Raw genomic sequence first — 12302 nt, 5'->3', positions numbered from 1 at the left:
TTTTGCTTACAAATGTATAATTTTATTTTTATTACAAAGCATCAATTCTTCTAAAGCCTTTATTTTATTTTTATGCTATTCGTGTAGATCCTGATTCATATATTCTTTCCTAATTGGAATCCTTCCTAATTGTTAAAGCATCTAAAATTAATTTTTTATTTTCCATTGTAATAACTTCTTTATGTTGAAACTTCCTGTTAATCTCAGTATAAAAGTTTCATAAAGGCTCCAGGCGGGGGTAATATACACTCTGTAGTAGAAGGTGGTATCTCTGCTGTGTGACATTTCTATAGACTGTCATCCTTCCCAATGCACTCTCTCACGCATAATCTCAAATTATTTAAAAACTAAATTATCAGACTGTCTACCTCAAAGAATTCAATATTTCTTCTTTTTCAAAGTTTTTACTCATCATTTTTATCAATCTTTGCATTGCGCGGAATTACCGTGTTTCTCCCCCATTCTCCCACACACCCACATCCACACCAACTTTTGAGCATCTCCAACTCAATCACTTGAAGGTGGTTTCAAAGATCCAGCTGGAAAGCATGGGGAGAGTACTGTGCACTGGCACACGCTTCATTTCTGTCTGTGGGTTTTTAATTCACAGTAGTTGAGTTTTACATTTAACCACAGTTCAAGATTTAAAAATAAATAAATAAATACAGCCACATGAACATCCGTCCTTGTATTTTTTAAAACTACCAGTACATGTATTCTTTTACATGTTTGTTCTTCAGTTCCTCTTGGGAGAATGACTCTAAAGCCATGTTCTTTCTTATACTTTAAGATTTTAGTATCCGTTTGCTTTGTTCAAAGTCAGACTGATTCAGTAAAAGAAGATCCTGCTAGGCTAATCATACTTTCTAATCCAGTTACAAGAAAAATTAAATGAATTAAATTTCAAAATGGCTGGAAATTTGTTTCCCAGTTGACAGCTCTGACTTAAACCAGAGTTCCTGTGGCTTAATACCAGGAAATCATTTTTACCTGATTATTACAAACAAGAGGTTGAAATGATTCTCATATGGAATTTTTTATCCTTAGATCTTTGTCACCCAGTTCTCAGTGAAGCAATGTTATTTAAGAACATCAACAGCAAAGTAAGTTGGTTGTGAGTTACAGAAAAACTGATGCTGAGTGGTAAGTAGAAAATTCTGAAAGAAAAAGGATAGAAAAGTGATTGTTATCTCATCAAAGGAAGTATTTAGCATTAACAAAAAGTAACTATAGAAGATTTTTCTAATGGTAAAAACAGTTTCTCCCATTATAATAATAAAACACAAAAATAAAGAGAAATAATTCATTTTTTACCTCAAGATGAAAAGAAAACAAAGAACTGGGTTTTTTCCTATGAATATACCCTGGAAAGCAAAATTGAATTTTAAAATGGAATCATAGCACCATCTGCAGGTTCAAAGAGTTAATCCACAGATATTTTTTAAGTGTTTCTCCTCTTTTTATTCAAATACAAGGATGCAAACCAGAGATCCTTTAACCAGATCCATTATGGATACTTCCAGAAAAATAAGCATAAGAAAAATACGTAGTTGAACTTATTCTAAATACTTTACTATGAAACTCAGTAAATACAAAAATATAAATGTGAATTTACTGTTTAAATCTGCTTTTCCCCAACTTTGACATATGTTTCAATATTTTTCACACATCTTTAACAAAACTTACTTTCTAGCTTGAGGCTTCTTAGTAAAGGGCTGTTTATAAGAACTATCATTTGTTCATTCTGCCAGAACAAAGCTCCAAGATTCTTCTTGTACAGATAAATACACCAGAGACATTAAGTAATGTTTGCAAGCTCACACTGGGGTTAACTACAAATTAGGATGGAAAGCGCAATCATCTGATCTTCATTTACCTTATTTTTTGTTAAGAACTGGTGGTTTACTATACCTATTGTTATCTTTGTTGATACTAACAAGTCAGGTAAGGAAAACAAAAGCACGTAAAAATATTGACATCTTCCCTCTCCCTTTCTCATCAACAGGACCAAGGACAGAGAAATAGAATTTTCATTCTAACCCCAAACTTACTGAATATAGGGAAATGTAGTGAAAGGTATTTTCAAACTCACAGTCAGACAGAAACCCAGATTCACTGTTTCTTCCTCAGTGCAAAGAGGTAATAGAGGATCTTTATCCTATATAATAAAAGCCTAATATGCTAAGTGTCCAGTCGGCCGATCAGCCATTCAACCACACAAAGTATAATATGCTAATGATATGCTAAGGCTGCTCAACCGTGCTATGACCTACACTGACCACCAGGGATCCGACAGTTGACTGGTAGGTTAGCTTGCTGCTGGGGTCCAATCAATTGGGACTGCGTGAGACGGGCTGGACATACCCTGGAGCCCTCCCACAGTTCCTCCTCAACTGGCCAACCTCCTGCATCTCTCCCAGCCCTGATCATGCACTGGTGGGTTCCCTCGGCCTGGCCTGTGCGCTCTCTCAATCCGGGACCCCTTGAGGGATGTCGGAGAGCAAGTTTCAGCCCAATCCCACAGGCCAGGTTGTGGGACCCCACTGGTGCACAAATTCATGCACCGGGCCTCTAGTTGCTATTATAGATGAAATGCCTTAGGGTGCTCTTTGGCCTCTTTGAATGACAGCTCTGTCTGCCTTACATCCTAACTCACACTCAGACTGAAATCAATCCACTTCCCTAGAGGTGCCAACAGCTTCCTGTTGAGGCTTGTCCATGGGTCTTTTGACACCTCATTGGTTCTTAACATATTTTTAACTCTCTTCTGTTAACCTGTGGAGGCAGATGTTTGTGTACAGCTGGGTCTCTAACTCTTATTGTTCACCCCAAATCATACTTTTAAGAATATCTGGAGATATTTCATTTTAAGATTCAGTAGTTTTAGATGGATGGGCTGCTCATTTCTAAAGTTTTAAGTTTTTTCATTCAAATTGTGAGATTCCATCAAATAATCATCATGGAAACTTGGAAGAAGGTCATTCTAGCCTTGACCACTATGTCAGATTGGTGAGCAATTGGTTTTTTAAGATTGCGACTAAAACACAAACTAGAAGCCCATGCAGACACTTGATGCTACTCAAGTCCCTCCAGGAAAAGAGGCTGGATCCATTGCTAATACATGTCAGGAGGAAAGTCAATGTGCTGGCAGATGCCAAACATCAAACCTTGATCCAGTCTTTGCAGGGAGTAGCAGAATGGCCCTGGGGAAGGAGATCTGAGGCAATTGCACCCTCCACCTCCCCAGGGCTCCTGGCGCCTGGTCTTCAGGGAAGAATGCCTCACTGTCTAGGAAACAGGAGATGTGGCTATTTGATAAACTCTGTTTTTTTTGTGTGTTTTTTTCTTAATCATTGTTCTAATATCCTGTATCTGTACTCATTTTACTCTCCTTCCCAGTCTGGGAGACTGACGTTCTATCTGATTCATAACACCATGACATTTAGCTAGAAAGAATGTACGAAAATTTAGTCCTGCTACTTTGTTTGGAGAAATTATAAGAACTCACTATTCAAATGAGCCACCTGACTTCCAATGAGCAGCAGAGTTGGAATTGGGACTCTTCTTTCTCTCTACAACTTCACTGGTTTTTGCTGGGTTATGAAGCCAGCAAGTCCAACCTAGTATTAGTATAGGATGTTTTTTACCTAAAATTTCCCCCAATTTTATCTTTTTAAAAAAATTCTTTATTGTTTAAAGTATTACATATAATATTACATATGTCTCCTTTTCCCCCCATTGACCTCTCCCTGGCCCCCTCCTCCCCCTCTCAGCACATGCCCTTGGCCCCCCTAGTGTCTGTGTCCATTGGTCATGCTTATATACATGCATACAAGTCCTTTGGTTGATCTCTTACCCTCCACTCCCGCCCCTGCCTACCCTCTGAAGTTGACTGTCTGTTCAATGCTTCTCTGTCTTTAGATCTCAATTTTATCTTTTAAAAATCTTCTCAGACATATTGATTGTTTCTCTAGAGGTAAGATTTACTAAATAGTAACTAGGCTTCTTCTTAGTCCCTTAAAACGAATACTATGTAAACAGCAGCCCTCTGGTTGATATTTGATTAGTATATTGGTATATTTTAACTTGCATAAACATTTTTTCAAGCAAGTAAGATTCTTACAAAAACCAATATATTTTCACAAAGGAAAGGAAATATTTTCTAAAATGGGAACGGCTCCTAATTCCTTTGGAATGTCTTCTCTCACCCTCTAGGTTTGCTGTTTAGGACTTTATCTGTATCTTTGCTTCATAGTATTTTCTTCACTGCAGTTAAATGACTAGTTAATTTAATTTAATTTAATTTAACTGAATCTTATGCATCACCTAGTACATTATAAGTGTCCCCCAAATGCTTGCTGATCAGAATGAAATGAATGATTTAAATGAGAAAAATGGAAAGGTTCTTACATTTTTTCATCAGGTTTTATTTAATCTTAATGTTGAATTTCCTCTATTTCTAAAGCTGAAGCAAAAAGAAAAATAACTAGGTGCTATTTTCTCCATCTTTATCAAGAAAAACATGCAATATAGAAAAGTTAATTACTTGGTACAATATTATCCCTCTGATGAGTAGAGAATCCAGTATTTGAAGTCCATTAATGACTAATGAAATTCTAAAGCCTCTAATGAAAATCCAGAAACTTGTCAAGGAATTTTCAAATATTTATTTGAAAAATAAAAATTACAAAATTGAGGGAAGTTAACAAAACACTTATAATTCCATAGCTGTCTTTATCCCCCTTAACATAAGGCCCCTGGGATTATTTTGTCTCTTATGTTTTCTTATATTCCATTACAAATAAAGATGCACTGTATATCTTCATGAATATAGCTTTATTACTTCCCCTAAATAATTTCATTCGGATAAATTCCTGGAGTAAAATTGCTATGTCAATTCTGCTGTAACCAGTTGTAAAGCTGGCTGGAGAAATTTGAGAGTGAAGACTAATAAACCACTTAATTGAACTCTCTTAATTATGTACAAATGAAACGATACTTCCTACACTTAGAGAGTAGCTGACTACAAGGAGATGTCCAGCTATTAGCTTCTCTCAATAGTGGAACCTTAAATAAAATGCTCACTATGCAAATGCTCTTAATCTCTCAGTAATCACGATAGTCTTTCTTTCATATTAATTTAGCTTTTTAATGATTGAATAGTATTTTGAGTGAAGTAGATACATTGCTCTTTTACTAGACACAAGCAATAGAAAGGAAATCGTTTTATAAGCAAATAGCAAAATTGTATTACTGAACTTGGAGGAAGTCTGGCTTAGTGGCTAAAATGTACACTCTGGAGCTATACAGCCTTGGTTTGAATACTAGCTCCACCATTTGCATACAATGTAAGATCTCAAGCAAGTTATTCAATCTTCCTGAGATATATATTTACATATATATGAATATATAGACAGTACATTTATATATGTATGTATATAGGTATATATTTATAAATTAGTACTGGATATTATTTTATAAAGAAAAATACATTAAGATGAATATGTTTACAATATACTTATAAGCATGTTTTTCTCAATATATAAAATATTAATTTATGCACACACACACATACATACAAGATGCATAATACTTTTTATACCATGATCTAGCCAAGACCTTGAGAAACTGCTATCCTGACAATTGCCAGAGAGAAAACCTGTAATTTATTTATGGTTAACAACCCCATTCAGCAAGTTATCTCATTCAGTTACAGAGGAATCCATTTTGCGAGCCATTTATCTTAGCATATTGTTCCAGGAAAGTGCACTACTCAAAGCCAGTCTATGGATGATTTATTCAACTTCTCTTTTGTAATGTTCAAGATAAGTTTTTGAGTACACCTGCCTTAAACATACTCGTGTTAAACTTATCAACACACTATATATAAAGTTTTAAATTTATTTTATTTGGAACATATTCAGAATCATTTTTTAATAAAACCCTTATCTGTCCCAGGAATACTCCCTGGGCTTAGCTGCAATCATATATGACATAGATTTCTCTACCAATTATTCCTCAATAAACACAACTTTCATAACTGGAGGTCAAGCTGCCCCAGTGAGCTGACTGGTAGAGCATATATTTTCTCTCTTTAGTGGGCAGACAGAATTTTTTCATTCTAAGAAGTAGGCAGAGAGAACAGTCTCAAAACTCATGTTTTTTAAAAGCTCATGACGAAAATTATTCATCATGGATGTGAGGCCTCTTTATTTCTACAAATCAGTGGTTCTCAATCTTTCCTGAATCCAAAGGGCCTTCTGATACAAGGTACAAACCCTGTCCTCAAAAACGTACATCCATGGCCATACATGACCGCTAATGTACACAATTTAAAGCAGTCCTAGAACTCTTCTTTTAAAGTTTATCAACTCCATTTGGGTTCTTGAAACTGGTTACAAAGGTTTGCTCAAGGTACTCCAAAAATCTCCGAAGCACACTGAGTGCTGCTTACCTCAATGAAACTAAGGCATTTGCCCCAATAGGTTTATTTTCACTGATTATTTTTTTGATGATAACAACTGACTAAATTCCCATAATACTCCTGGCTTTAATTATCCTAAGCCTACTGCTTGGGAAACTGTAATGAGTGTTTTGCTCATTACATCACACAGGGATCCTGTTCAGTATAAACTTCAAATCGGAAATGACTGAGCTGCTCCTGGGGAAAGGATTTGCCTTTATTTTATGAGTACTTGAATGATCTATCTGTTCGTATTTCTTTCTTTAACTTTACAATTAAAATACTAAGAGATGTATCTGTGGCCCTTTGCTGGTGAGAATTTAGCGTGTAAGACTGTTTTTTGAGCACTAACCTGGTTGCTGGCTCCACTTCATTTCCTCTTGGCCGTAACTGTATCATCTACTTCTTATTTATGATATCTTGGTTGGCAACCCTTTTATAAATACTAAGTAACAAGGCAAAGAAGAAAGAAAGAAAAGATGGAATAAAGGATTACAAAGAAAGAAAAGGTTTTGGAGTATTTTTTGTAGTTATACTCCTTATATTCAATTTCTTTCAAAACAGGCAATTAAATATTTAACTCTAATTTACATTTTAAAGACTTTAAACATGTAAAATAAAACTGCTAAAGGTAATAGAAATTACCTTTTTTGTTAGTCCACGTGTTCCATTGCTGGTTGCAAAATCGCAATTGCCAAAGCTTTTCATCTTTTTTAGCTACACGACATTTTTACATTGTTTCTCTTTGAAACTTTCAAATACATAGAAGAATAAAGAAAATGGTATCATGAACACTCATGAACCTATCACCTAGGTATTAAAATGGTTAATATTTTTCCATATTTGCTTCTTTCAGTTTCCCTCTGTTACAGTATTTTTAGAGTGACTAACAAACACAAAAGAAACAAGGCCTCCCCACTCTATGCAAAGTCGGTGTGAAAAGGCAAAGAGAACAGATTTTGGAAGATAGAAAAGAGAGAAATCTACACACTCAGTCACGTGTCCACAATGACTTAGGGGGAACGCACGCATTTGTAGGGGGGCAAACAAGTCTTTCCCTAGGGAACCCACTTTCACGAGATGATTAGATGGACTTTGGTTTTGCATCTGTCACTTGGCAAATAATGCTCCCATCTTCAGGATGTTCCCTGTCAGCCATTTCATACACATATGATGACGCTATGGCAAGTGATGTGATGCCGGGGAGGTATCGATGAAACTGGCACAGTTGCTTTGTATTTTAATAGATCCTAAATATGTACAAATCCATCCGAACCACCTGTGGCAAATGTATTGTGGCAAAATGACACTGACTGTGTAAGTCTGCTTATTTTCTTTTAGTCTGGAAGCCATACTTCTTTATTCTGTCCCTCTGGGCTTGGGTCCAGGCACTCAAATGCCACTTGGCCTTCAACAGAACTCAGCCTCCTGGCTTGGAAATGTCATACGCAGCCATTCCGGAATTGTAGCTTTGACCACAGAGCTGCTACCAGTAGCCCATGTTCCTTAAGTCCTCCATGAAAACTGCAGGCTGCCAGATGCTGAGAGGCTGTGCGATACCTTTTCAGGCTGAGACCAGGTCCCGGCATTACAAGGAGTCTGGGACCCACAATTTAGCTGTCTGATCCCAACTCCCAGTCACTGTCACATTCACTTCTGAACAGTATTCATCACATCTGACAGGAGCACCATGGATTTCAACAAGATTCTTTTTTACATTTTTTATTGAATTTATTGGGGTGAGATTGGTTAATAAATGTATGGGTTTCAAGTGTACAACTCTATAGTACATCATCTTTATATTGTATTGTGTGTTCATCACCCAAAATTAAGTCTCCTTCCATCACCATTTATCCCCTCTTTAACCTCTTATACCTCCACCCACCCTTCCCCATTCCCTCTGGTAATCACCATACTGTTGTCTGTGTTTATGAGGTTTTTTCTTAATCCATTAACCATTTATACCCAGCACCACATATTCTTGATCCATGTTCAATCATGTAGTTTCTTTTTATAAAAAATATAATTTTATTGATTTCAGAGAGAGAGAGAGAATAAAACATCAATGATGAGAGATAATCATTGACCAGCTGCCTCCTGCATACCTCACACCGGGGATCAAGCCTACAACCTGAGCATATGGCTCAATTGGGAATCGAACGGTGACCTCCCAGTTCATAGATTGATGCATAACCACTGAGCCACACTGGCAGGGCCCAATCATGGATTTTCAATGGATGGTCTAATGCCCTGCTCCAGGCCTGCGTTCAGTTGTAGAAGGAACCATTCAGGGCAGCATTGGTGTGCTGGTCCCTGAGCCACATGCAGTTGGCCAGGACGCTGTGGTGTCCATGGATGTGTCCCAGGAGAAGACCAACAGGAGCTGGTGTTAGGGTTCCACTTCACTGAAGAGATCCATCCTCGGGTGGCTGGCTCATTTTTAACTCATTAGAACCACTCACCTTGGACTCCTCTCAAAAGCAACTTTGCCTCTCTGGCTGCCTCCTTGCTTTCCTCAGAAATTAGAATAGCCCTCCTCTGCAGGTTTTAGTATGCATCTCTGAAAAGTAAACACCTGTTTTTACATAATCACAATAACATTTTTCACACCTAACAGAATTCATAATACTCTCCCAATAGTTAATACCTAGTCTACCCTCAAATTTCCAGTTATCCTATCCCCCTAAAATAGTTTTATAACTGTCAAAACTTCTTAAGCTTAACATGTATGAAGTAAGCATACTCAAACTTCCTCTTTACCTCTATTTAGCCACGTTGTTTACCTCTGAATGCCAACATGCATGGGTACAGCTAAATGATTAGTAAAAATAAAGTGTTGGAATATATCATACCATGATCCCATTTAGTAGCAAGGGTTAATCATAGACTATTTAAATCATTAATAAAAATTATCTTCCAGGAAAATTTCAACTTTCAATATTTTTATAAAATAAAATGTTACTTGTTATGAAATATCCAAAGATTCTATTAATTAAAAATAATATGAATTGGTTTTTAAATATGGACCCACTGTACCTAAAAGCTTACTAATTTATAATATTTATACCTTTGAAAGACAGAAAAGCTCTTCTGGTTCTTTCAACAATGATCAATATTGCTACATTTTTAGCATTTGATTATGTTCTCTGCCTCCCTTTTAGAAAACTGGGTTCTATGCTAATTTACACTGTTCTTTGTATAATTTTCTGTTCCTGTTGAACATAGTGATAGTCTTTTATATGCTTTAGAAATATTGGAGATAAATTTCTTTTTAAAGATGTTCTTTCAGCAGCATTACCTCATAAGCATCGCCTAATTGGATAAAGCATCTGTAGATCAGGGATCTGGCAAATGTTGTTTTATTTTTAAGAACAAATTTCCAGTAAATCCAGTTTTCAGTTTACACTTATAAAGTCAAAATGTCAAGATGTCTCAAAAACAGTACATTAAATTACAAGTGAACTTTCCAGATTTGATTTGGTAAAGATAGCACAGTGCTCAACGAGACTGTGTGTCTACAGTATGCCTGAGTGAGCAATCAGAGATCACACAGGAACATACTGTCAAAGGCCAGACCCACGCCACTTATGCAAATACCTCGAGGCGGAATTGGCCTAATAGAATAAAACTTTTTTTCCCCTCAAAAATGTCAAAGCATGTGGGAAATGTTACTGAAGTGTCTCCTTTAATGAGCATTTCAGTGAGGAATACACTGGAAAAGCATGTATTTAGGGGTAAGGCAGAGGTCAAAAAAGTCACGACACGCCAAACCATGTCTCATTTCTATACCATTCAGGCGAATGGAAGTGTCTAAATAAAGACTGAAATTATGTCAAGCAACACATCTAATCTTATATATATTATTGATTGTTTTTACAGCGAGGAAGGGAGAGGGATAGAGAGTTAGAAACATCGATGAGAGAGAAGCATCAATCAGCTGCCTCCTGCACACTCCCCACTGGGGATGTGCCTGCAACCAAGGTACATGCCCTTGACCGGAATCGAAGCCGGGACCCCCCAGTCTCCAGGCCAACGCTCTATCCAGTGAGCCAAACGGGCCAGGGCAACACATCTAATCTTGATGTGTATCACACATGACCATCTCTCCACTCCAAGACCTTTATGGAAGGAATTTGAATAATAAATTACACTTGTCCAGAAGAAACAGATTTAATGAAGTGGGAGATCTATTCTGGAGAGTTTGAATACTGAAAGCTTTGGAATATATGATCCAGATTTTTAACTTGAGATATAATGTGGTAGTTTTTTTTACCCATCAGTAGGTATTACACTTTCTGGTTTCATGAGAGGTGCATGGTTGAGGAAGGGTAAGCCATTAAAATCACTTAATTCCTTCTAAAGGATAATCTTCACTCCTGCCTGTCATTTATATCACAAGAAAAGTACAACCGGGAGAAATCACTACCGGATTCTAGTGGAGAACTGATGGGCTCTCAGATTCTAATTTTTAGGAACTATGCACTTCATGCCGGTAGATGCTTATAGCGTGATTATCTAAACACCGAGATATCAATCAGCAGAAGCTCTGCCGGAATGATGGATTCAGAACCTCTGGAAATGTTCTCCTTCATAAAGACGATGAGAACCCTGGCAAAAAAAAAAAATCTCTGACATTTTCAGTACTCTGGAAATTAACCAAGGATTTGTAACAACCCAGGAGCATTTGTTCAAGAACAACAACAGAATCTTGATAAGGACAAGATTCTGTGGCCTTTTAACTTGCCTGTTCTTAGTTGTTCTTGGCAGCTCTGTGGTAGTTTGAAAATCAGCAGCCCTGCAAACCCAGTCTCTGTGAAACCAACAGCCTGACAGTCACTGGAGAAGTCAAAATGAGTTTTGTTGAAACACACACACACACACACACACACACACACACACACACACACCAGCTAGACCAGTGGTCGGCAAACTGCGGCTCACGAGCCACTTGCGGCTCTTTGGCCCCTTGAGTGTGGCCATGAAGTTTCAGTCGCACTGTACGTGCGCGCTCGCATATGGTATTTTGTGGAAGAGCCACCCTCAAGTGATCGCAGTTTGCTGACCACTGAGCTAGACAGTAATTAGAGTGGTAAAAACATAGTTTCCTGAGAAAAACAATTACAGTAGGGGAAAACAGTCCTCAGTGTAGAAACTGTTTCAATTCTGAATACAATAAGGAAAAGTGAGAATTTATAGCCAAAGACTCAAATAGAGTGAGGCTCTATTGAGGGACGATGACTAACAGGAAACACCAGAGGTAAAGAGGGATTCTAACTAAATTGGTCTAACACGATTCTTACCAAAGGCAGGCCAGGGAGATCAGACATCACCTGGGAAGATGGTGGAGGATAAGGAACCTGATTAGATATCAAGAGTTATCAGATAGCCCTAACTGGTTTGGCTCAGTGGATAGAGTGTTGGCCTACGGACTCAAGGGTCCCAGGTTCGATTCCGGTCAAGGGCATGTACCTTGGTTGCGGGCACATCCCCAGTAGGGAGTGTGCAGGAGGCAGCTGAATCGATGTTTCTCTCTCATCAATGCTTCTAACTCTCTATCCTTCTCCCTTCCTCTCTCTAAAAAATCAATAAAATATATTTTTTTAAAAAAAGAGTTATCAGATAGTGCCTGACTGGTGTGGCTCAGTGGTTGAGTGTTGACCTATGAAGGGAGGTCATGATTTAATTCCAGGTCAGGGCACATGCCTGGGTTGTGGCCTCCATCCCCACTGGAGAGCATGCAGGAGGCAGCCAGTCAATGATTCTCGCTCATCATTGATGTTTGTTTCTCTCTATCCCTCCCCCTTTCTATCTGAAATCAATAAAAATATATAATTTTTTT

Source organism: Myotis nattereri, assembly GCF_964212035.1.
Source record: "Myotis nattereri genome assembly, chromosome: 6".
NCBI classification, from domain to species: domain Eukaryota; kingdom Metazoa; phylum Chordata; class Mammalia; order Chiroptera; family Vespertilionidae; genus Myotis; species Myotis nattereri.
The sequence above is the reverse complement of the archived record's forward strand: the minus strand, read 5'-3'. Positions refer to the sequence as shown.